Below are 24,470 nucleotides of genomic sequence, written 5' to 3'. Positions count from 1 at the left end.
TATATTTGGACTTTCAGAAGGCTTTCGACAAGGTCCCACACAGGAGATTAATGTGCAAAGTTAAAGCACATGGGATTGGGGGTAGTGTGCTGACGTGGATTGAGAACTGGTTGTCAGACAGGAAGCAAAGAGTAGGAGTAAATGGGTACTTTTCGGAATGGCAGGCAGTGACTAGTGGGGTACCGCAGGGTTCTGTGCTGGGGCCCCAGCTGTTTACATTGTACATTAATGATTTAGACGAGGGGATTAAATGTAGTATCTCCAAATTTGCGGATGACACTAAGTTGGGTGGCAGTGTGAGCTGCGAGGAGGATGCTATGAGGCTACAGAGTGACTTGGATAGGTTAATTGAGTGGGCAAATGCGTGGCAGATGAAGTATAATGTGGATAAATGTGAGGTTATCCATTTTGGTGGTAAAAACAGAGAGACAGACTATTATCTGAATGGTGACAGATTAGGAAAAGGGAAGGTGCAACGAGACCTGGGTGTCATGGTACATCAGTCATTGAAGGTTGGCATGCAGGTACAGCAGGCGGTTAAGAAAGCAAATGGCATGTTGGCCTTAATAGCGAGGGGATTTGAGTACAGGGGCAGGGAGGTGTTGCTACAGTTGTACAGGGCCTTGGTGAGGCCACACCTGGAGTATTGTGTACAGTTTTGGTCTCCTAACTTGAGGAAGGACATGCTTGCTATTGAGGGAGTGCAGCGAAGATTCACCAGACTGATTCCCGGGATGGTGGGACTGACCTATCAAGAAAGACTGGATCAACTGGGCTTGTATTCACTGGAGTTCAGAAGAGTGAGAGGGGACCTCATAGAAACGTTTAAAATTCTGACGGGTTTGGACAGGTTGGATGCAGGAATAATGTTCCCAATGTTGGGGAAGTCCAGAACCAGGGGTCACAGTCTAAGGATAAGGGGTAAGCCATTTAGGACCGAGATAAGGAGAAACTTCTTCACCCAGATAGTGGTGAACCTGTGGAATTCTCTACCACAGGAAGTAGTTGAGGCCAATTCACTAAATATATTCAAAAGGGAGTTAGATGAAGTCCTTACTACTCGGGGGATCAAGGGGTATGGCGTGAAAGCAGGAAGTGGGTACTGAAGTTTCATGTTCAGCCATGAACTCATTGAATGGCGGTGCAGGCTAGAAGGGCTGAATGGCCTGCTCCTGCACCTATTTTCTATGTTTCTATGTTTCTATCCGATTCGTATACCAGCCGAGCTGACGTTTTTTTGCACAACCGAGCCAAATGCCCTGTATATTCACAATTTCTGCAAACAGCCTGCTGAAATCAACAACCTCTTGACGAGTGCCCATCCCCACACCTCCAGCACAGACCTGTTCCATTGTTCAAAGTGTTCCCAAACAACCAGCTGCCTCTGGCTGATCTCTCTTGAGCTTCTCTCAGTTTGTAGTTGATTGCTCGTATTGTGGGTTAATGAGGTGTGAACAGCCATTCCTGTGGCCCTTGATGGCTTCTGCCTGCTGTCGAGAGCCTGTTCTCCCGGTTTTGTCTGTGTGTGGAGGTAGCAGCTTGTTTAGTGCGGTGAACTTCTTGTTCCGATATTTCGTCAGTTGTCGTACCTGCATTGTAAATCAACCTCGTTTCTTCTTCCCCTACCAAGAATGTCTGTGCAACCAGTGCTGCTGCCTCTAAGGTCAGGTTCTTGGTCTCTATGAGCTTTCGAAATATGCCTGCGTGGCCTATTCCTTCAATGAAAACGTCTCTCAGCATTTCTCTCCTCAGTTCATCGGAGAACTCACATAAACTAGCCAACCTCCGAAGTTCCGCCACGAAGTCGGGTATGCTCTGGCCCACACAGCGTCTGTAGTTGTAGAACCTGTGTCTGGCCATGTGTAGGCTGCTCGCTGGCTTCAGGTGGTCTCTTACCAGTGTGCTCAATTCTTCAAACGACTTGCTTGCTCGTTTCTCGGGTGCCAACAGATCCTTCATTGAAGAGTATGTTTTCGAGCCACAGCTGGTCAAGAGATGGGCTCTTCTCTTGTCTGCCTTATCATCGCCTAACCAGTCTTTGGTTACAAAGCTTTGCTGGAGCCTTTCTATAAAGTCCTCCCAATTGTCTCCCGCATTGTACTTTTCATCTGATCCGTTGTTCGCCATTCTGTGGATTCTGTAATCCCGTAACTCGTCTCCACTGTAAAGTCCTGTCCCCTCAGTACAGATTCACACGAGGCATATAAAGAAGTCAAGGTCACTCTGGACCTGCACCTTTATTTCACAGCTCTGGAATGCTGCACTTGCCTGAGACCTGTCCTTATATACCTGTCTCTTGCAAGTGCACCCTGGTGGTAAGGTATGCTGGTGGTTACAGGCCATATCTTATTACAGTCATGTATAGCATGTTAGGATACAGTTATATATAATAATGTAAGATACATGACAGGTAATTTGTCACATTTTGTCACATTCTGTCACCACCCAGTCACTGACATGTTACTAAAAGCAGCTTTGGCTGGGGAAGGGAGGGGGCTATGATAATGTAGTGGTTATGTTACTGGATGAGCAGCATTGTCAAGACCAAGGGAAGGTGCAGCACGGGCCAATAGCGAGGCTGTGAGGTCATGAGGCTCACATTGCGTACTATGAATTCCACGTAGAGAGAGGTCCTGTGGGAAGGAGGAAGGAAGGAGGACAATAAGAGTATGTTTGAGTTTGTGTGTACGTATTGGCACAGCGGAATCTGGTCTCCAGTCGTCTTGGATCCCCTTGCCACTGGACCAAGACCTTGTTCCGTCAAGCCCGTATAGTAACTGGTGTGCAACGGCCACCCCACGTTAAAAGAATTCACGCACAGGCATCTTCCACCGTTTAAAATGAGTTCATCCGTCACCTGAGTACTCATTTTTAGTGTGGAAGCAAGTCATCCTCGACCCCGAGGGACTGCCTATGATGGGGAAGGCACGAGAGATTCAATGTTGCAAATGGGGATGGCAGAATCATAAACAGTTGCTGTCTGAAAAAATTGGGGCAGAAGTTATGGTCTGAATTTGTTGAACTCGATGTTGAGTCCAAAAGGCTGTAAAGTGCCGAAATGAAAGATGAGGTGCTGGTCCTTGAGCTTACGTTGAGCTTCGTCGGAACAGTGGAGGAGGCTGAGGACAGAGAGATCAGAGTGGGAGTGGAGTGGAGAATTAAAGTGACAGGCGACCGGAAGCTCGGGGTCACCCTTACGGACTTAGCAGAGGTGTTCTGCAAAGCGATCACACAATCTGCATTTGGTCTCCCCAATGTAGAGGAGACCACATTGTTAGAAACATAGAAACATAGAAATCTACAGCGCAGAAGGAGGCCATTTCGTCCCATCGTGTCCGCGCTGACTGACAAAGAGCCACACAGCCCAGCAGGTTACATGTAAACCTATGTGAACAATGAACAATGGCGGAAAGGTAAAGAGCACCCAGCCCAACCAGTCCGCCCCATGCAACTGCGACACCCCTTACAATGAAACATTCTACACTCCACCCCAACTGGAGCCATGTGATCTCCTGGGAGAGGCAAAAACCAGATAAAAACTCAGACCAATTGGGGAAAAAAAATCTTGAAAAATTCCTCTCCGACCCATCCAGGCAATCGAAACTAGTCCTGGAGATCACCCTGGCCGCATTCGATTGCCTGCTGTACTTACCATCGTATCAATGCCGGCCAACAAGAGGTTATCCGGTATAATCCCACCTACCAGCTCTAGGTCCATAACCCTGCAGGTTAGGGCACTTTAAATGCCCATCCAAGCACCTTTTAAAGTGGTGAGGGTTTCTGCCTCTACCACCCTTCCAGGCAGTGAGTTCCAGAGCCCCACAACCCTTGCATGAAGAAGCCCCCCTTCAAATCTCCTCTGATTCTTCCACCAACCACCTTAAAACTATGACTCCTCACATTGGACCCCTCCACCAATGGAAATAGGTCCTTGCTATCCACTATATCCAGGCCCCTCAAAGCTTTGTACACCTCAATGAGGTCTCCTCTCAACCTCCTCTGTTCCAATGAAAACAAACCCAGCCTATCCAATCTGTCCTCATAACTAAGATTCTCCATTCCAGGCAGTATCCTAGTAAATCTCCTTTGCACCCTCTCTAGTGCAATCACGTCCTTCTTATAATACGATGACCAGAACTGCACACAGTACTCCAGCTGTGGCCTAACCAGAGTATTATATAATTTAAGCAGCGAATACAGTATAATAAATTGCAAGCAGTATAAGTAAATCGCTGTTTCACCTGGAAAGAGTGTTTGGGGCCCTGGATAGTGGGAAGGGAGGAGGTAAAAGGGCAGGTGTTGCATCTCCTGTGCTTGCACAGGAAGGTGCCGTGGAGAGGGGAGGGGCTGTTGGGGTGATTCAGGAATTGGACCAGGGTGTCGTGGAGGGAGTGGTCTCTTTGGAATGCTGAAAGGGGAGGGGAGGGGAAGATGTGTTTGGTAGTAGGATCACGCTGGAGGTGGTGGAAATGGCAGAGGATGATCCATTGAATGTGGAGGCTGGTGGGGTGCAAGGTGAGGACAAGGGGAACCCGTGGTTCTGGGAGGAGTAGGGGTGAGAGCAGAAGTACGGGAAATGGGACGGACACGGTCGAGGGCCATGTTAACCAGGGCGGAGAGGAATCCTCAGTTGAGGAAAAAGGAAGACATATCAGAAACACTAGTGTGGAAGGTGGCATCGTCAGAACAGATGCGACGGAGATGGAAAAACTGGGAGAACGGAATAGAGTCCTTACAGGAAGCGGGGTGGGAGGAAGTGTAGTCCAGGTAGCTTTGGGAGTTAGTAGGCTTATAGTAGATGTTTGTAGATAGCCTCTCCCCTTAAGAGTCATCCTAGAGTAGAACTATGCTGAAGCTATTAGAGCACTCCAGATCTTAATTTCTCCGTTTCTAAGGACTACAGGATACACTCGTGTAGTGGACTGGAAATCTAAACCAATAATCCAGAGAACAGGGGGTAATTTTGGCTTTCGGTGGTAGTGTAAAATGGACGATATTGATTCAGCCGCCCGTTATAGAAAATAGGTGCAGGAGTAGGCCATTCGGCCCCTCGAGCCTGCACCACCACTCAACAAGATCATGGCTAATCACATATCCCAGCACCCCCGCCCCCACACCCTCCGACCCACCGAGCCACAAGGACCATATCCAACTCCCTCCCGAACACACCCAATGAACTGGCATCAACAACTCTCCGCGGCAGGGAACCCCACAGACCAACAACTCCCCGAGTGAAGAATTCTCTCCCAATCCCAGCCCCAAACAGCCCACCCTCAATCCCAAGAGCATGCCCTCCCCCCCCACCGGCTCCGGACCCACCCAACACCGGGAACACTCCCCCCGCACCCAACCCGCCCCATCCTGTCAGAATCCTTCCCAAATGCCGAACACCCCCGGATGTTGAGCCCCCAGCTCCGGCCACCCCGGAGCCACGCCCCCGCGACGCCAACCACACCACATCCACCAACCGCCATATGCGCAGTCAACCCGTCCACCCCACTCTGAAAACTCCCCGCACCGAGGTACAGAGCCCCCAGGCCCGCCCCACCAACACACTTCGCCCCCCCCCCAGACCTCCGCTGCAATGTGGCCCCTCCTGTCCCCCGCCCTGGGTTTCTCCGCCCCCCCACCTCCACCACTCTCCCCTCCATCCCCCGCCCCCGTCTCCCCTCAACTTCCCTCTGCCTCCCCGCACAGGCTCCCATCTTGGGGGCGGTAACCTTCTGGGGCCGGGAATTTTAGCCCCCAGCGTGGAAGTCCTGCTCCTGCCGCAGAATTGGCCTTACCACCACTCAATGGAAGCGGAGTGCAGTTTCCCACACTCCACTTCCTTTGGGGGCAGTTACCGGGGGCATGACTGGATGTTCCTGTGACAGTGGGAACTGGTGCTCTCCACTCTCTGTCCTGTGACAGTTTGAACAGGTGCTCTCCACTCTCCCGTCCTGTGACAGTTTGAACTGGTGCTCTCCACTCTCCCGTCCTGTAACAGTTTGAACTGGTGCTCTCCACTCTCCACTCATTTGCGCTTCAAGCTCCCACAAACAGCAATGTGATAATGACAAGATAAATTTTTTACTGATGTTGGTTGACGGAAACCAGGGTAAGCTTCCCTGCTCTTCTTCAAAAGCGACATGGGATCTTTCACATCCACTTGTGTAATGAGGAGGCTGAGCTCTGATCATAGAGTGCCTGGTTAAATCGCTCCACATTTCCATTCCCTCTCCCTCTTCATTCTCTTTCTTAATGGGGTGATAGAAATCTAATAGAGTTGAAGAGCTAAGGCTGATGGTGGTTACAGTTGGAAAGTAGAGAGGTCCATCCTTGTGAGGCATTATTCCTTCACCAGGATTGTACTCATTAACCAACACATGATTAACAACTTTCCCTGCGAAAGGTCCCAAGGAAGAGATTTTCTTGGCGTACTTGTCTAACCAGTCAGGCAGTTTCTCAGCGAGCATCCCCCTCGAATGAGGTAAACCACCCCAGTTCTGCAGCCTCCTTCCCGACAATTGAGTCCATTTGGGTTTGGGCGAGTTGTAAACTTGCTGTAGAAGATAATTTTCTTCCGAAACAGTGATGAAGTTGTGGATGTAATACACAGTTGCTGGAGCCTGATCCACATGGTAAGGTTCCAGCTCACAAGGTTATGCATCTCTCCCAATTTTTATCTCCGTTGATTACAGGTCCTGATGACATCCCAAATGTAGTGCTGAACACCAGTGCTCCAGAACTAGCCACATTACTAGCAAAGCTGTTCAAGTACAGCTACATCACCGGCAGCTATGTGACAAATTCCCCAGGTATATCCTATGCACAAAACAACAACAACTTGTATTTATATAGCACCTTTAACGTAGTAAAATGTCCCAAGCCGCTTCACAGGAGTATAATAAGACACAAAATTCGACACTGAGCCACATAAGGAGAAATTAGGGCAGGTGACCAAGTGCTTAGTCAAAGAGGTAGGTTTTGAGAAGCGACTTGAAGGAAGAAAGAGAGGTAGAGAGGCAGAGAGGTTTAGGCAGCGAGTTCCAGAGCTTGGGGCCCAGGCAACAGAAGGCACGGTCACCAATGATTGAGCGATTATAATCAGAGATGCTCAAGAGGGCAGAATAGAGGAGCGCAGAAATCTCGGGGTGGGGGGGGCGGCGTTGTGGGGCTGGAGGAGATTACAGGGATAGGGAGGGTCGAGGCCATTGAGGGATTTGAAAACAAGGATGAGAATTTTGAAATTGAAGCGTTGCTGAACCGGGAGCCAATGTAGGTCAGCGAGCACAGGGGTGATGGGTGAGCAGGACTTGGTGCGAGTTAGGACGCGGGCAGCCGAGGTTTGGATCAACTCTAGTTTACGTAGGGTAGAATGTGGAAGGCCAACCAGGAGTGCATTGGAATAGTCAAGTCTAGAGGTAACAAAGGCATGGATGAGGGTTTTAGCAGCGGATGAGCTGAGGCAACAGCGGTGACAAGCACTGTTACAGAGGTGGAAATAGGCGGTCTCAATAAGATCACCTCTCATTCTTCTGAATTCCAATGAGTAGAGGCCCAATCTACTCAACCTTTCCTCATAAGTCAACCCCCTCATCTCCGGAATTAACCTAGTGAACCTTCTCTGAACTGCCTCCAAAGCAATTATATCCTTTCTTAAATATGGAAACCAAAACTGCATGCAGTATTCTAGGTGTGGCCTCACCAATACCCTGTATAACTGCTGCAAGACTTCCCTGCTTTTGTACTCCATCCCTTTTGCAATAAAGACCAAGATTCCACTGGCCTTCCTGATCACTTGCTGTACATGCATACTAACCTTTTGTGTTTCATGCACAAGTACCCCCAGGTCCCGCTGTACTGCAGCACTTTGCAATTTTTCTCCATTTAACTAATAACTTGCTCTTTGATTCTTTCTGCCAAAGTGCATAACCTCACACTTTCCACATTATACTCCATCAAATTTTTGCACACTCACTTAGCCTGTCTCTGTCCTTTTGCAGATTTTTTGTGTCCTCACACATTGCTTTTCCCCCCGTCTTTGTATCATCAGCAAACTTGGCTACGTTACACTCGGTCCCTTCTTCCAAGTCATTAATATAGATTGTAAACAGTTGGGGTCCCAGCACTGATCCCTGTGGTACCATACTAGTTACTGATTGCCAACCCGATAATGAACCATTTATCCGGACTCTCTGTTTTCTGTTAGTTAGCCAATCCTCTATCCATGCCAATATATTACCTCCAACCCCGTGAACTTTTATCTTGTGCAGAAACCTTTTATGTGGCACCTTGTCAATGCCTTCTGGAACTCCAAATACACTACATCCACTGGTTTCCCTTTATCCACCTTGTTCGTTACATCCTCAAAGAACTCCAGCAAATTTGTCAAACATGACTCCCCTTTCATAAATCCATGCTGACTCTGCCTGACTGAATTATGTTTTTCCAAATGTCCTGCTACTGCTTCTTTAATAATGGACTCCAACATTTTCCCAACCACAGATGTTAAGCTAACTGATCTATAGTTCCTGCTTTTTGTCTGTCTCCCTTTTTAAATAGGGGCGTTACATTTGCAGTTTTCCAATCTGCTGGGATCTCCCCAGAATCCAAGGAATTTTGGTAAATTACAACCAATGCATCCACTATCCCTGCCGTTACTTCTCTTAAGACCCTAGGATGCAAGCCATTGGGTCCAGGGGATTTATCCACGCTTAGTCCCATTATCTTACTGAGTACCACCTCCTTAGTGATTGTGACTGTGTTAAGTTCCTCCCCCCTCCCCTCCCCCCATAACCCCTTGACTATCCACTGTTGGGATATTTTTAGTGTCCTCTACCGTAAAGACTGATACAAAATATTTATTCAGAGTTTCTACCATCTCCATGTTCCCCATTACTAATTCCCCGGTCTCATCCTCTAACGGACCAACGTTTACTTTAGCCACCCTTTTCTTTTTTATATACCTATAGAAACTCTTGTTATCTGTTTTTATATTTCATGCTAGTTTACTTTCATTGTCTATCTTCCCTTTCTTAATCATTTTTTTAGTCATTCTTTGCTGGCTTTTAAAAGCTTCCCCAATCTTCTCTCCTCCCACTAGTTTTGGTAACTTTGTATGTCCTTGTTCTTTATTTCTTTAGTTAGCCACGGATGGCTATCTTTTCTTTTACACCCTTTCCTCCACACCCTTTCCTCCTCACTGGAATATATTTTTCTTGAGAGTTATGAAATATCTCCTTAAATGTATGCCACTGTTCATCAACTTTAATCTATTTTCCCAGTCCACTTGAGCCAACTCTGCCCTCATACCTTTGTAGTCTCCTTTATTTAAGCTTAGTACGCTGGAAAAGATCCAACAATAAGATCATCTCTCATTCTTCTAAACGCCAATGAGTACAGGCCCAACCTGCTCAACCTTTCCTCATAAGACAACCCCTTCATCCCAGGAATCAACCTAGTGAACCTTCTCCGAACTGCCTCCAATGCATGTATATTCCTCCTCAAATAAGGAGCCCAAAACTATACACTGTACTCTAGGTCTGGTCTCACCAATACCATTTACAGTTGTAGCAAAACTTCCATGCTTTTATACTCTATCCCCCTTGCAATAAAGACTAACTTTCCATTTGCCTTCTGAATTATTTGCTGTACGTGCTAACATTTTGTGTTTCATGCACGAGGACACCCAGATCCCTCTGAACTGTAGCATTCTGTAATCTCTCTCTATTTAAATAATATTTTGCTTTGCTTTTCTTCCTACCAAAGTGGATAATCTCACATTTTCTCACATTATACTCCATCTGCCAAATTTTTGTCCACTCACTTTACCTGTCTATATCCCTTTGCAGACTCTTTGGGGTCAATTTTGGCCAGGAGTTGCTCCTTTTTTTTTGGAGTAACTTGGTTTTTCTGGCATAACGTAAAAATCCCCATTTGCCCCAATCAATTTGCACCGGCGTAACTGAGTTAGTTACAATTTTTTTAGGTTAGATTTTTTTTCTCAAAAGAGGCATTACCAGACACCTGCGCCAGTTCTGCCCATTTAGGAAACTTTGGCCAGCTAATAGTTACTCCACTTATACTTAGGTCAGCGTATGTGGCCACTTCAGAAACCTCTTGCGGAGAGTTAAAGAAATTGGTGCAGGTAGGTACATCGGAGGCCATTCGGCCTGGGATAGGGACGGGAAGCGGAGAGGACCTGCACCTAAAGCACCAAGCCTTACAAACCACCAAACCTTGCAAACAAAAAGTAATAAGAATTCAGAAATAAATAAAAAATGGAAGTAAGTCCTACCTTCATCTTCAAACTCGGCCTGGGAAGGCAGCGGGCCGGCCGGTGCTGGAAGCCACTCGGTCAGGGCTAGGGGCGGGCAGGGGAACTGATAGTGCTCTTGCCTGCCACCCAGACTTTTCACCTCCACCACTATACCTGGGAGTCCAATTCTAAGTGTTGATCACGCACTGTGCGAAGAACTTTGATAGCAGCCAAAAGGTTATCTTTTACCAGTTTGAACCCGTGTCTTCTCGTCTTATGTTTACAATTTATTTTAAAGTAATATTCTGGATTTACATTTTCTATTATTTATAATCTTGTATATCTCGCTAAGATCACCACCAAGTTGAAAAGCCTGTTTCTCAAGTGTTTCCTCACAACTCAGACCCCTGACACTAAAGATCAACCTCATAACACTTCTCTGCCCGCCCCTAGCCCAACAAAGGAGGCAGAATAAATGCAGAGACCTTTACCTGAAGGAGCCCAGCAACACAGGGAGGAAGAACATCGCCACACACTGAAACTGAGAGAGACCTACTGTTGTTGCAGACTCGCAGCACTACTGCTCATGCGCGGACATCACCAGCGGACTCCACTACGCATGTGCAAACGTTCCGGCACAGTTTTCGGCGCAGAACACTGGCTCCACCCCCAACTTGACTGATCACGCTGCACGACTGCAGTGAAGAGGCCGGACAGTGACCAAACTGGCAACAAAATTTTTCGGCGCATCTCAGAACGTAGATAAGCGGCGGAACTGCGGTAAGTGCGCCAAAAAACGGGCTCGGCCAAAATTGAGGCCTTTGTGTCCTCCTCACAACTTGCTTTCCCACCCATCTTTGTATCATCAGCAAATTCGGCTACAATACACTCGGTCCCTTCATCCAAGTCATTAATGTAGACTGTAAATAGTTGAGGCCTTAGCACTGATCCCCACTAGTTACAGTTTGCCAAACTGAAAAAGACACATTTATCCTGACTCTCTGTTAGTTTGCCAATCCTTTATCCATGTTAATATATTACCCACAACACCATGAGCTCTTAATTTGTATAGTAACCTTTTATGTGGCACCTTATCGAATGCCTTTTGGAAATCCAAATACACCACATCCACTGGCTCCCCTTTATCCACCCTGTTTGTTACATCCTCAAAGAACTCTAATAAATTTGTCAAACACAATTTCCTTTTCATAAAATCATGTTGACTCTGCTTGATTGTATTATGATTTTCTAAGTGTCCTGCGACTATTACCTTAATAATAGATTCTAGCATTTTCCCAATGACAGATGTTAAGCTAACTGGCCTATAGTTTCCTGGTTTCTGTCTCCCTCCTTTCTTGAATAGGGGCATTATATGTGTGGTTTTCCAATCCGCTGGGACATTTCCAGAATCTAGGGAATGTTTTAATATTATAACTAATGCATCTACTATCTCTGCAGCCACCTTTTTTAAGACCCTTGGATGCAGGCCATCAGGTTCAGGTAACTTGTTAGCCTTTAGTCCCATTAGTTTGCCTAGTACTTTTTCTCTAGTGATAATGATTGTTTTATCAGAAAATTCAACTGGACCAGCCCATAAATGCTGTGACTATAAGAGCAGGCCAGAGGCTGGGTATTCTGCAGTAAATTCTGACGCTCCAAAACCTCTCCATTACCTACAAGGCGCAAGTCAGGCTCTTCCACTTGCCTGGATGGGTACAGCTATAACAACACTCAACAAGCTTAACACCACCCAGGGCAAAACGGTCCACTTGTTCAGCATTTCATCCACTGATCTAAGCATGCACCCCCTCCACCACCAGCATACCGTGACTGCAGTGTGTACTATCTACAGGATGTACTGAAGACTATCCACAGGATGCACTGAAGACTATCTACAGGATGCACTGAAGACCATCTACAGGATGCACTGAAGCAACTCATCAAAGGTTCTTTGGCAGCACCTCCCAAACCCATAACCTCCACCACCTAGAAGGACAAGGGCAGCAGGTGCATGGTAAAACCAGCACCTCCAAGTACCCCTTCAAGTCGCACACCATCCTGATTTAGACATATATCGCTGTCCCTTCATTGTCATTTGGTCAAAATCCTGGAACCCGCTATCTAACAGCATTATGGGCTCAATTTTGGCCAGGAGTTGCTCCGTTTTTTGGGCAGTAACTTGTTTTTTCTGGCGTAACTTAAAATCCCCATTTTCCCCTCAATTTGCATCAGTGTAACTGAGTTAGTTACGATTTTTTTAGTTTCGTTTTTTTTCTCTTAAAGGGGGCGTTACCAGCCGCCTACACCAGTTCTGCCCATTTAGGCAACTTTGGCCAGCTAATAGTTACTTCAAATCTACTAAGGCCAGCTTATGTGGTCACTTCAGAAAACCCTTGCGGAGAGTTAAAGAAATCGCCGCAGGTAGGTACATCGGAGGCCATATGGCCTGGGATAGGGGCGGGAAGCAGAGAGGACCTCCACCTAAACCACCAAGCCTTACAAACCACCAAACCTTGCAAACAAAAAGTAATAAGAATTCAATAAGAAAAAAAAATTGAAATAAGTCCTACCTTCATCTTCAAACTCGGCCTGGGAAGGCAGCGGGCCGGCTGGTGCGGGAGGCCACTCGGCCTGGACTATGGGCGGGCGACAACGCACCAGGAGGCCACTCGGCCTGGACTATGGGCGGGCAACAACGCACCGGGAGGCCACTCGGCCAGCACTATGGGCGGGCGACAACGCACCGGGAGGCCACTCGACCAGGACTAGGGACGGGACAACAATGCACCGGGAGGCCACTCGGCCTGGGCTAAGGACGGGAGCGATTCAACTGGCCGGCATTGGGGCCCACAGAGTAGCTGCAGCATGCAAATTAACAGAGAGGCTGCAGCAAGCAAACGGAGAGGCTGGGGGCGAGGAGCAATTCAACTGACCGGCATCGGGGTCCACAGAGCAGCTGCAGCAAGCAAATTAACAGAGAGGCTGCAGCCAGCAGACGGAGAAACTGGGGGCGAGGAGCTACTGCGCATGCGCGGACATCACCAGCAGACTCCACTACGCACGTGCAGACGTCCTGGCAGTTTTCAGCGCAGAATGCTGGCTCCACCCCCAACTCAACTGGCCACGCTGCATGACTACAGAGAAGAGGCCGGACAGCGGCCAAAGTGGCAACAAAATTTTTCGGCGCACCTCGGAGCAGAGAAAAGCAGCACAACTCTGGTAAGTGCGCCGAAAAACGGACTGGGCCAAAATTGAGGCCTACGAGAGTACCTTCACCACACGGACTGCAGTAGTTCAAGAAGGTGGCTCACCACCACCTTCTTCAGGGCAACTAGGGATGGCCAATAAATGCTGGCCTTGCCAGTGGCCCCCACATCCCAGGAACAAATATAAAAGAAACACACTCAGGAGTCTTTCTCCTTTCACTCACTTGTGTACAAATACATTGCTGAAAGGAATAAAAAATCTTCAACCGATGACAGGACCCAGTAAAAGAAACAGTAAGCGCAGCCCTATATTCAACAATAACTGAAAACTATTTATTTTTCTTCATCCTTCTCCAAATCACTACAGTATTTCTAATCATTTTTACAACAATAGAGCTATCTGTTAAACACTTTTCAGCAACTGCTCTTATTCCGTATTGGCCATTTTTTTTAGATAAGCTGGAGTGCTGACCTGGCAAGTATATTTCTGGCAAGGTCTAATACCATTTAAAGTATATATAAGCAAGTTGGTTTTCCTTAAGCTGCCAACATAGTACACTGTATTACAGTGGTACTGCTAAAATTGCCCGGGAGCTGTTTGCAGCGCACCTCCTACCAATTGTTGCTGGAGCTGGGATTCAGAGCAAGGGAGATGCACGCAGAGAGAGAGAGAAAGAGAAGCTAGTGTTCAAAAAGTACAAACTTTTAAAAAAAGATAAGTACATGAGGTCCTAGGGAGCTAGGAAGAAAACTAAAGGGTAGGACCTCAAGGTAGTAATCTCCAGGTTACTATCGGTGCCACATGCTAATGAGTACAAGAATAGAAGGTCAGAGAGGATGAACACGTGGCTGGAGAGTTGGTGTAGGAGGGAGGGCTTTAAATTCCTGAGGCATTGGGACCTGTATAAACCAGACGGATTGCATCTCAACAACACCGGGACCAATATCCTCACGGGGAGTTTTGCTAGTGTTGTTGGGGAGAGTTTAAACTAGCTTGGCAGGGGGATGGGAACCTGAGACCAAATTCAATAGGGAAGGAAGTAAAGCTGAAATTGGATAGCAAGAATGTAGAAAGTACATCTGTAAGACACAGGAAACAAGGGTTAGTAAGTAGTAATCAAGGAGGTCTTCCTATGCTAAATGGTATATACATTAATGAAAGGAGTATAGCAAATAAGACAGATGAACTAAGAGCACATATAGATAGACACTTCAGAGTATGACATTATAGCCATTACAGAGACATGGCTGAAAGAGGGGCAGGTTTGGCAGATCAATATTTCTGGGTACAGGATGTTTAGACAGGACAGAGAGCGGGGTAAAAAGGGGGGAGGGGGTCGCGGTATTTATTTAAGAAACTATTACAGCCGTGAGGAAGGATGATATGTTAGAGGGATCATCAAATGAGGCCATATGGGTTGAATTGAAAAATAAAAAAGGGGCGCACACACTGCTGGGAGTGTATTATAAACCTCCAAACAGTGGGAGGAAGATAGAAGAGCAAATATGTAGGCAAATTGCTGTGAAGTCCAAAAACCGTAGGGCAGTAATAGTAGGGGATTTTAACTATACTAATATCGATTGGGACAAATATAGTGTGAAGGGTACAGAGGGTGCGGAATTCTTAAAGTGCATTCAAGAGAACTTTTTTAGTCAGTATGTAACAATACGAGAAGGGGCAGTTTTGGATTTAGTTTTGGGGAATGAAGCTGGGTAGGTGGAAGAGGTAACAGTGGGAGAGCACTTAAGTGGCAGTGACCATAATTCAGTCAGTTTCGTTAGTTATGGAAAAGGAAAAGGATAGACCGGAATAAAAGTCCCAAATTGGGGAAAAGCTAACTGTGCTAAGTTGAGAAATGATTTGGCCATAGTGGACTGGAAACAGCTACTTGTGGGTAAATTAGTATTGGAACAGTGGGAGGCATTCAAGGAGGAGATCCGGAAGGCTTAGGCCAAACATGTACCCTTAAAGAAAAAGGGTGGGACTAACAATTCCATAGCCCCCTGGATGTCTCGGGATTTACAGGGGAGGATAAAGAAAACAAGGGAAGCTTATGTCATATACCGACGGCTAAATACTGTCGAATCTTTGGAGCAATATAAAAAGTTAAGAGGTAAAATTAAAAAGGATATTAGAGATGCTAAGAGAAAGCATGAAAAATTCTTGGCTAGTAACATTAAGGAAAAGCCAAAGATGTTCTATGAATATATTAAGAGCTAAAGAAAGGGTAGGACCTATTAGAGACCATGAGGGTAATCTTTGTGTGGAGGCGGAAGATGTTGGTATGGTTCTTAATGAATACTTTGCATCTGGTTTCGCAAAGGAAAGGGGCAATGCAGATACTGCTATCAAGGAGTGTGAAATTCTGAATGAAATAAACATAGTGAGAGAGGAGGTATTAAGGGATTTAACAGCTTTGAAAATAGATAAATGCCCTGGCCTGGATGAAATGCATCCCAGGCTGTTGAGCAAAGTAAAAGAGGAAATAGCAGAGGCCTTGACCATCATTTTACAGTCCTCTTTGGATTTGGGCATGGTGCTGGAGGACTGCGAATGTGGTACCCATGTTTAAGAAGGTAGAAAGGAATAGGCCGAGTAATTACAGGCCTGTCAGCCTCTCAGTGGTGGGAAAATTATTGAAAAAAAAATCCTGAAGAACAGGATAAATCTGCATTTGAAAAGGCAAGGATTAATTAGGGACAGTCAGCACGGATTTGTTAAGGGAAGATTGTATTTGACTAAACTGATTGAATTTTTTGAGGAGGTAACCAGGAGGGTCATTGACGGTGATGCATACGATGTAGTGTATATGGACTTTAGCAAAGCTTTTGATAAGGTCCCACATGGTAGATTGGTCACGAAGGTTAAAGCAGTTGGAATCCAGGGCAAAGTGGCAAGTTAGATCCAAAATTGGCTTAGAGATAGGAAGCAAAGTGTAATGGTTGATGGATGTTCTTGTGATTGGAAGTATATTTCCAGTGGGGTTCCACTGGGCTCAGTACAGGGTCCCTTGCTTTTTGTGGTATACATCAATGATCTAGACTTGAATATAGGGGATATGATTAAGAAATTTCCAGATGACACTAAAATTGGCTGTGTGGTTGAATGAAGAGGAAAGTCATGGACTGCAGGAGGATATCAATGTACTGGTCAGGTGGGCAGAACAGTGGAAAATGTAAGTTAATTCGGTGAAGTTTGAGGTCATGCACTTGTGGAGGGCTAATAAGGAAAGGATGTACACATTAAGCGGTAGGCCACTTAAAAGTGTAAATGAACAAAGGGACCTTGAAGTGCTTGGCCACAGATCCCTGAGAATAGCAGACCAGATGGATAAGGTAGTTAAGAAGGCATATGGAATGCTTGCCTTTGAGAGCAGGGAGGTTATGCTTAAATTGTATAATACTTTGGTTAGGCCACAACTGGAGTACTGCGTGCAGTTCTGGTCGCCGTATTATAGGAAGGACGTGATTGCACTAGAGAGGGTGCAGAGGGCATTTACTAGGATGCTGCCTGGAATGGAGAATCTTAGCTATGAGAACACATTGGGATTGGAGCTGGATCTGGACATTTAAATTTTAGCTGGAAAAGATGGATCCAAGGGAAGGAGAAGAAGGAGAAGGGTTAGGGGGAAGGGCCAAGAGATTTCTAGCAGAAGAAATTGAGCCTGTGTTAGACATCATTGAGAGGAGATGGGATGTGCTCGAGAACAAAGGAAGAATGGGACAAAAGAAACTGAAACCCTCTCTACTAGCAAAACTTTCAGAACAAGTTGCGGAAGAGCTCACTGCAATGGCCACGACTCCGAGAAGCAGCGTGCAGGTCAAAAAAACGTGGCTGGACCTTGTCCAAGCAGTTACTGTAAATATTTATGCACTGCAATTACATTTGTAAATGTGACTAATGTGTGTGTGTGTGTGTGTGTGTGTGTATGTGTGTGTGTGGCCACCACAGCAGAAGGACCCTCTCGTAAAAAGTTATTTTTTTATCTTTGCAAATGAAGGTGTCGCAGATCAACCGAGAAAGGTCAAAACCTGGAGGAGGTGCGCCAAGTAAGCTGCAACAAACAGCCATGGAACAGAGGATTGCTGATATGATTCAATCTCGCAAGAAAAGATCAACCACCAATGTGCATGCTGGGCCCAGGTTACCGAGAGAGAGTAAACCCTGCCACGTACTCATGTCACCCTGCCCCCTCTGCCCCCTCCCCTGCTGCTAACCAAACACCTGCTCTGTTATGTTTTGCAGATGTTGCACATCAAGAAGAGACAGAAGCTGAAGCAGAAGATCAGGAAGCCGTCAGTCCAGATATTCTTCATCCACTTCAGGACGAGGATGAACTGGACAATGAAGGGCAGCAGTAAGACTCCAATGATGACATGGTCACATTGCAACTGGAGCGGGTGAACCCCGTGAGGACGCCAAGCCCTTTGCTGAGCGATACAACCGACGCAACATTTCATTGGGTAGAGTCTGAGGCTGCGGGTCCCAGTGGGTTGCAGCAAGCCACACCTGGGAGACGGCCGAGGAGGGTGGGAAGGAGAGCTCAACCTGAAACGCAGGATGCAGGGGACATAGGACAGATCATGGGAATGAGTAGGGAGAGCATTGAGCTAACCAGATTGCTCCTGGCCACCATGGGTGGGCTGAGGGTAGAATTAGCAGGACTTTCAGTAGAAGTAACAACACTGCCTGGGGGAATAGAAACATAGAAACATAGAAACATAGAAAATAGGTGCAGGAGTAGGCCATTCGGCCCTTCTAGCCTGCACCGCCATTCAATGAGTTCATGGCTGAACATTCAACTTCAGTACCCCATTCCTGCTTTCTCGCCATACCCCTTGATCCCCCTAGTAGTAAGGACCTCATCTAACTCCTTTTTGAATATATTTAGTGAATTGGCCTCAACAACTTTCTGTGGTAGAGAATTCCACAGGTTCACCACTCTCTGGGTGAAGAAGTTCCTCCGCATCTCGGTCCTAAATGGCTTACCCCTTATCCTTAGACTGTGACCTCTGGTTCTGGACTTCCCCAACATTGGGAACATTCTTCCTGCATCTAACCTGTTTAACCCCGTCAGAATTTTAAATGTTTCTATGAGGTCCCCTCTCATTCTTCTGAACTCCAGTGAATACAAGCCCAGTTGATCCAGTCTTTTTTGATAGGTCAGTCCCGCCATCCCGGGAATCAGTCTGGTGAACCTTCGCTGCACTCCCTCAATAGCAAGAATGTCCTTCCTCAGGTTAGGAGACCAAAACTGTACACAATACTCCAGGTGTGGCCTCACCAATGCCCTGTACAACTGTAGCAACACCTCCCTGCCCCTGTACTCAAATCCCCTTGCTATGAAGGCCAACATGCCATTTGCTTTCTTAACCGCCTGCTGCACCTGCATGCCAACCTTCAATGACTGATGTACCATGACACCCAGGTCTCTTTGCACCTCCCCTTTTCCTAATCTGTCACCATTCAGATAATAGTCTGTCTCTCTGTTTTTACCACCAAAGTGGATAACCTCACATTTATCCACATTATACTTCATCTGCCATGCATTTGCCCACTCACCTAACCTATCCAAGTCGCTCTGCAGCCTCACAGCATCCTCCTCGCAGCTCACACTGCCACCCAACTTAGTGTCACCCGCAAATTTGGAGATACTACATTTAATCCCCTCATCTAAATCATTAATGTACAGTGTAAACAGCTGGGGCCCCAGCACAGAACCTTGCGGTACCCCACTAGTCACTGCCTGCCATTCTGAAAAGTACCCATTTACTCCGACTCTTTGCTTCTTGTCTGACAACCAGTTCTCAATCCATGTCAGTACACTACCCCCAATCCCATGTGCTCTAACTTTGCACATCAATCTCTTGTGTGGGACCTTGTCGAACGCCTTCTGAAAGTCCAAATATACCACATCAACTGGTTCTCCCTTATCCACTCTACTGGAAACATCCTCAAAAAATTCCAGAAGATTTGTCAAGCATGATTTCCCTTTCACAAATCCATGCTGACTTAGACCTATCATGTCACCTCTTTCCAAATGCACTGCTATGACATCCTTAATAATTGATTCCATCATTTTACCCACTACCGATGTCAGGCTGACCGGTCTATAATTCCCTGTTTTCTCTCTCCCTTCTTTTTTAAAAAGTGGGGTTACATTGGCTACCCTCCACTCCATAGGAACTGATCCAGAGTCAATGGAATGTTGGAAAATGACTGTCAATGCATCCACTATTTCCAAGGCCACCTCCTTAAGTACTCTGGGATGCAGTCCATCAGGCCCTGGGGATTTATCGGCCTTCAATCCCATCAATTTCCCCAACACAATTTCCCGGCTAATAAGGATTTCCCTCAGTTCCTCCTCCTTACTAGACCCCCCGACCCCTTTTATAACCGGAAGGTTGTTCGTGTCCTCCTTCGTGAATACCGAACCAAAGTACTTGTTCAATTGGTCCGCCATTTCTTTGTTCCTCGTTATGACTTCCCCTGATTCTGACTGCAGGGGACCTACGTTTGTCTTTACTAACCTTTTTCTCTTTACATATCTATAAAAACTTTTGCAATCCGTCTTAATGTTCCCTGCAAGCTTCTTCTCATACTCCATTTTCCCTGCCCTAATCAAACCCTTTGTCCTCCTCTGCTGAGTTCTAAATTTCTCCCAGTCCCCAGGTTCGCTGCTATTTCTGGCCAATTTGTATGCCACTTCCTTGGCTTTAATACTATCCCTGATTTCCCTTGATAGCCACGGTTGAGCCACCTTCCCTTTTTTATTTTTATGCCAGACAGGAATGTACAATTGTTGTAGTTCATCCATGCGGTCTCTAAATGTCTGCCATTGCCCATCCACAGTCAACCCCTTAAGTATCATTTGCCAATCCATCCCAGCCAATTCACGCCTCATACCTTCAATGTTACCCTTCTTTAAGTTCTGGACCATGGTCTCTGAATTAACTGTTTCATTCTCCATCCTAATGCAGAATTCCACCATATTATGGTCACTCTTCCCCAATGGGAGCAGTGTCGGGACAGATGATGGAGGGGATATTGCAGAAGAGGGAGGGGATCTTGGAGATGAAGGCGGGAATGTCATAGATTAGGGAGGGAATGTCAGAGGCAGCTGGTGCACTATCGGGACAGATTAGGGAGGGAATGTCGGAGATAGCTGCTGCAATAAGTGGACACACCCAGGCTGTCATTGCCCAACAGCAATTGGCAGCATCAGCTGCTGACACTCATTTTCCAATCCCCAGACCAAAGTCAGGTAGTGTGCCGGGTTTCATCCACAGGCTGAAGAAGAGTCTGACGATGAACCCGGGCCTTCCACAATGCTGTGTGCTAGGTCTGTCCCTGTCCAACCCCACCAACAACAAATGCACCTTTGCACAGAAAGCACAAAAATCTTGGGGTCGAGGGGAGGAAGCAGAAGTCTGGGACAACGGGCACAGGTAGGGGTAGAGGCAACAACAGGGGCAGGAGGGGCGCACAGCTCTAAGGTCTTTGAATAAGGGGGAGGAGAGTTGGCTGCAGCAAGAGTTTGTTTGTTTGTTGCTGCTACTTGTTGTTTTCTTCATTGAAAAGTTTAAAGTTTGATACAAAAATGTTTATTAAAGTTAAATAAAACTGTACAAATGTTTAATAAATCAAATTATTTTTAAAATTTAAGCAGAATCCTGCACATTATTTTTTGAATTAAAGCAACATAAACCAACACAACATTATGTACATATGATGTATATTTTTTCACACTAACATGTGCAAAGAGACAAAACTGTCGGGCTGTTTAGCCTTTAGCCACCAAAGCAACCACGGATTAGCCGCTGACGCAAGTCTCTAGCTATGGCTATAGGTGCACGAGGCCGCCTCCTCCACCGTCATCCTGCTGGTTGAGGAGGTGGCATGGGTTTGTCTTCGTCCTCCTGCTGCTGCTGCTGCTCCTCCTCTTCCTCCTCTTTGACCTCGTTGTCAGCCGCCTCGTCCTCCTCTTCCTCCCCACCCCCCCCTTCTCCCCTCAGGAGGATCTTCAATGTCCAGGGCCTGGTCCCTCATGATGGCCAAGTTGTGCAGCATGCAGCACACGACAGTGAACTGACCGATGTGGTGAGGGGCGTATTGCAGAGTGGTCCAGGCGTCGGAAACACTGCTTCAATATACCAATTGTCCGCTCTATGATGCTCCATGTCGTTATATGCGACATGCTGTACCGACGCTGTGGCTCAGTGCGGGGATTGCATAGGGGGTCATAAGCCAGGTGGCGTGCCCGTACTCTTTGTCCCCAAACAACCAGCTCTGCCCTTCCGGCAGCTCCTGAAACATGGTAGATATAATGCTCTCGCATAGGATGAAAGCATCATGGATGCTACCTGGGTATTTGGCATCCACAGCTATGATCCGATGCAGATCGTCGCACAAGAGTTGAACATTTAGGAAATGGAAACTTTTCCTGTTCCGATAAACTTCGGAGTCATCCAAAGGTGCTGTCAAGGTGATGTGGGTACAGTCGATTGCACCCTGTACCTTTGGGACGCCAGCAATTCTGGAGAACTCCACAGCCCTGTCTCACATTGCCTGCGTGGTCATAGGGAAATTGATGAACTGGTCCCTTTTGGCATACAGTGCAGCAGTCACCTGTCGAATGCAGCAATGTGTGGCGTGCTGCAAGATGCAGCACATGTCCCCAGTTGCTGCTTGAAATGAGCCAGAAGCATAGAAGGCAAGTGCTGCAGTGACCTTCACTTCCACAGGTAGGGCAGTCCTCCTCCCACTTCTTGGCTGTATGGCTGACCTGATTAGCTGGCAGATCTCGGTGATGACCTCCTTTCTAAATCGCAGTCTGCGAATGCAGTCTGCCTCACTCAGGTGTTGGTATGAGAGTCTGTCCCTGTAGGTTCGATCAGGGTATGGCCTCCTCCCCATTAATGCCCGAGCGATCTGGTTTGTGACGACGGTATCGTGGGATTATCCGTTGCCTCCATATGCCATGCATGTAAACCAACCTTATTACATGAGGCATAGTAAAATGTGTACCCAGAATTATTATCCTTAACTTTGTTATTCTTGTTATTGTGAGACTTACTGAAGCGCAGCACACACACCTTTGCTGGGTGACGCCCTAGCAGAGCAGAACACACCCTGGTCTGTACGCATGCGCAACATTAAGCTCTGTCTCTGTGGAGACGCAACGCATTTATGGCACTTTAATTATAGCTTATACCGAAATGCTTTCAAAGCTGGGGGTTGGGGTGGGGGGTGGAATCCAAGCGACGAGCTCCTGTGCTTGTGTCCAGCCGAGGGAGCGATCCTTCGGCTGGCCGTTACTCCTCCGACTTGTGCCTGGAGCCTCATCAGCAGAGATTCTGTGATGGGGTGGAATCGCAATTTTCCCATTCTCAAAAACATTCTGTGGGAAAAATGAACTTTCCAAGTTATTTTATGAGAGATTATAAGACAATCCTGGAGGAAGACAATACTGGAGGATTGACAACCCTTCTATCTGAAGGCTTGTTTATGAGGCCTGGCCTGGAACAAAGCCTATTGGAGTTTTAATCTAGCTTGGCATTCCCTTAATGATTTCAGCCATTAAATTCAATGAGGTCCATCTATTTGAACAGTGCCAAACTTGCAAACATTAACATTTCAGCAACTGGCAAGATAAGCAAACCGAACTTGATCTGATTAAATTCAGATTACAACTTGAGCTCCTTTCCCTTGGAACTGACAGTTATCTCCAGGCAATATTTGTGGATTTCCCTCACTTGCCTCAAAAAGTTCACTTTTTTTTCCTTGGGGCAGCTAACAAAGTTTCATTTCGCATTCACAATATAAAAAGATTTCATGCAAAAACGTTACAACATGAAGCACGGCAGAGTTCTACACCACAAATACGCTGTACAGTAATCCAGTCGACAAAGCTTTTCACTGATGAGGAATGCTACTCAGTCCTTGCTAAATTAGAAACATATGCCTTTTAATTTTTTCAGGGTTTGAGGCCATGGGCTAGAACCTCCACTTTTTTTGCCTGCTTAACGCCCACTTAATGCCCATTTTACCGCTGAAATTACGTATAACGCCCATACATTGTCCATTTTGGCACAAAATAGAAACTGACGGGCTTTTTTAGGAGACTTATCGCCGAGCGTTATTTTCCCAATGGGCATAACGCTGAGAAAAAATATTACTGCCCGCCCACTTTTTTGGGGCAGAATCAACAGAATGGGCGATTTCAATGCCCATAATATCATCTAGCATTACTTTCCTCAAGGACTTCATGACGAGATTCAATAATAACGCCCGGTGACTGTTTTTTGTCATAAAGAGCATATTTATCCAAACTAGCGGCCATGGAGATCACCCACTGTCAATTTCACGACTTCGCACACATATCACCCAGAATATCGCCCACTCAAAAAAATGCCCACAAAAAGTGGAACTAACCAGGACGGAAGCCAGCAGTGTGGCTGGCATTTGTTAAATTCCTCTCTTACATGAGGAGCTGATATCAGAAAGATTTGCCTGAAAGAGCGTTGATGTGAGTGACAATGCTGATAAACTGCCGTGTGTGTGCAGCTCAGACACCAATGGTGTCCATCACCTTGGTGCCAGTTAAAGTTTACGTTGATTGATGTAAAGTTGTATTTAACCCTTTCTCAGTAAGGAATAACGGTCCAGCTATCTGAGACAATGCGCAACAAGGTTATGTTCAATAATAAAAGTTTAATACCAACATTGGTCTGAAATCATAAATATCACAGCCAATAACACCCAACCCTGCCCACATCCCACTTTTTCCACCATTGACATAAATCGCATGATCAACATGTCCAGCAACACAGAATACAAAGGTAAAGCAGGATCGTGATCCCCAGCCCCCATACATTGCAGCAAATTGCATACACCCAGATGGAGATATATCACAGCCATCACCTGTGCACATGCACCTCACTTTCCCTCCCCCCTCTCTTTCTTCTCCCCAGCTCCACCCCTTCCCCTCCTCGCTCCATGGTGCCTGGCCGAGGAGCTC

Source organism: Pristiophorus japonicus, chromosome 11 (genome assembly GCF_044704955.1).
Source record: "Pristiophorus japonicus isolate sPriJap1 chromosome 11, sPriJap1.hap1, whole genome shotgun sequence".
NCBI lineage: Eukaryota > Metazoa > Chordata > Chondrichthyes > Pristiophoridae > Pristiophorus > Pristiophorus japonicus.
Note: the sequence above shows the minus strand (reverse complement) of the source record.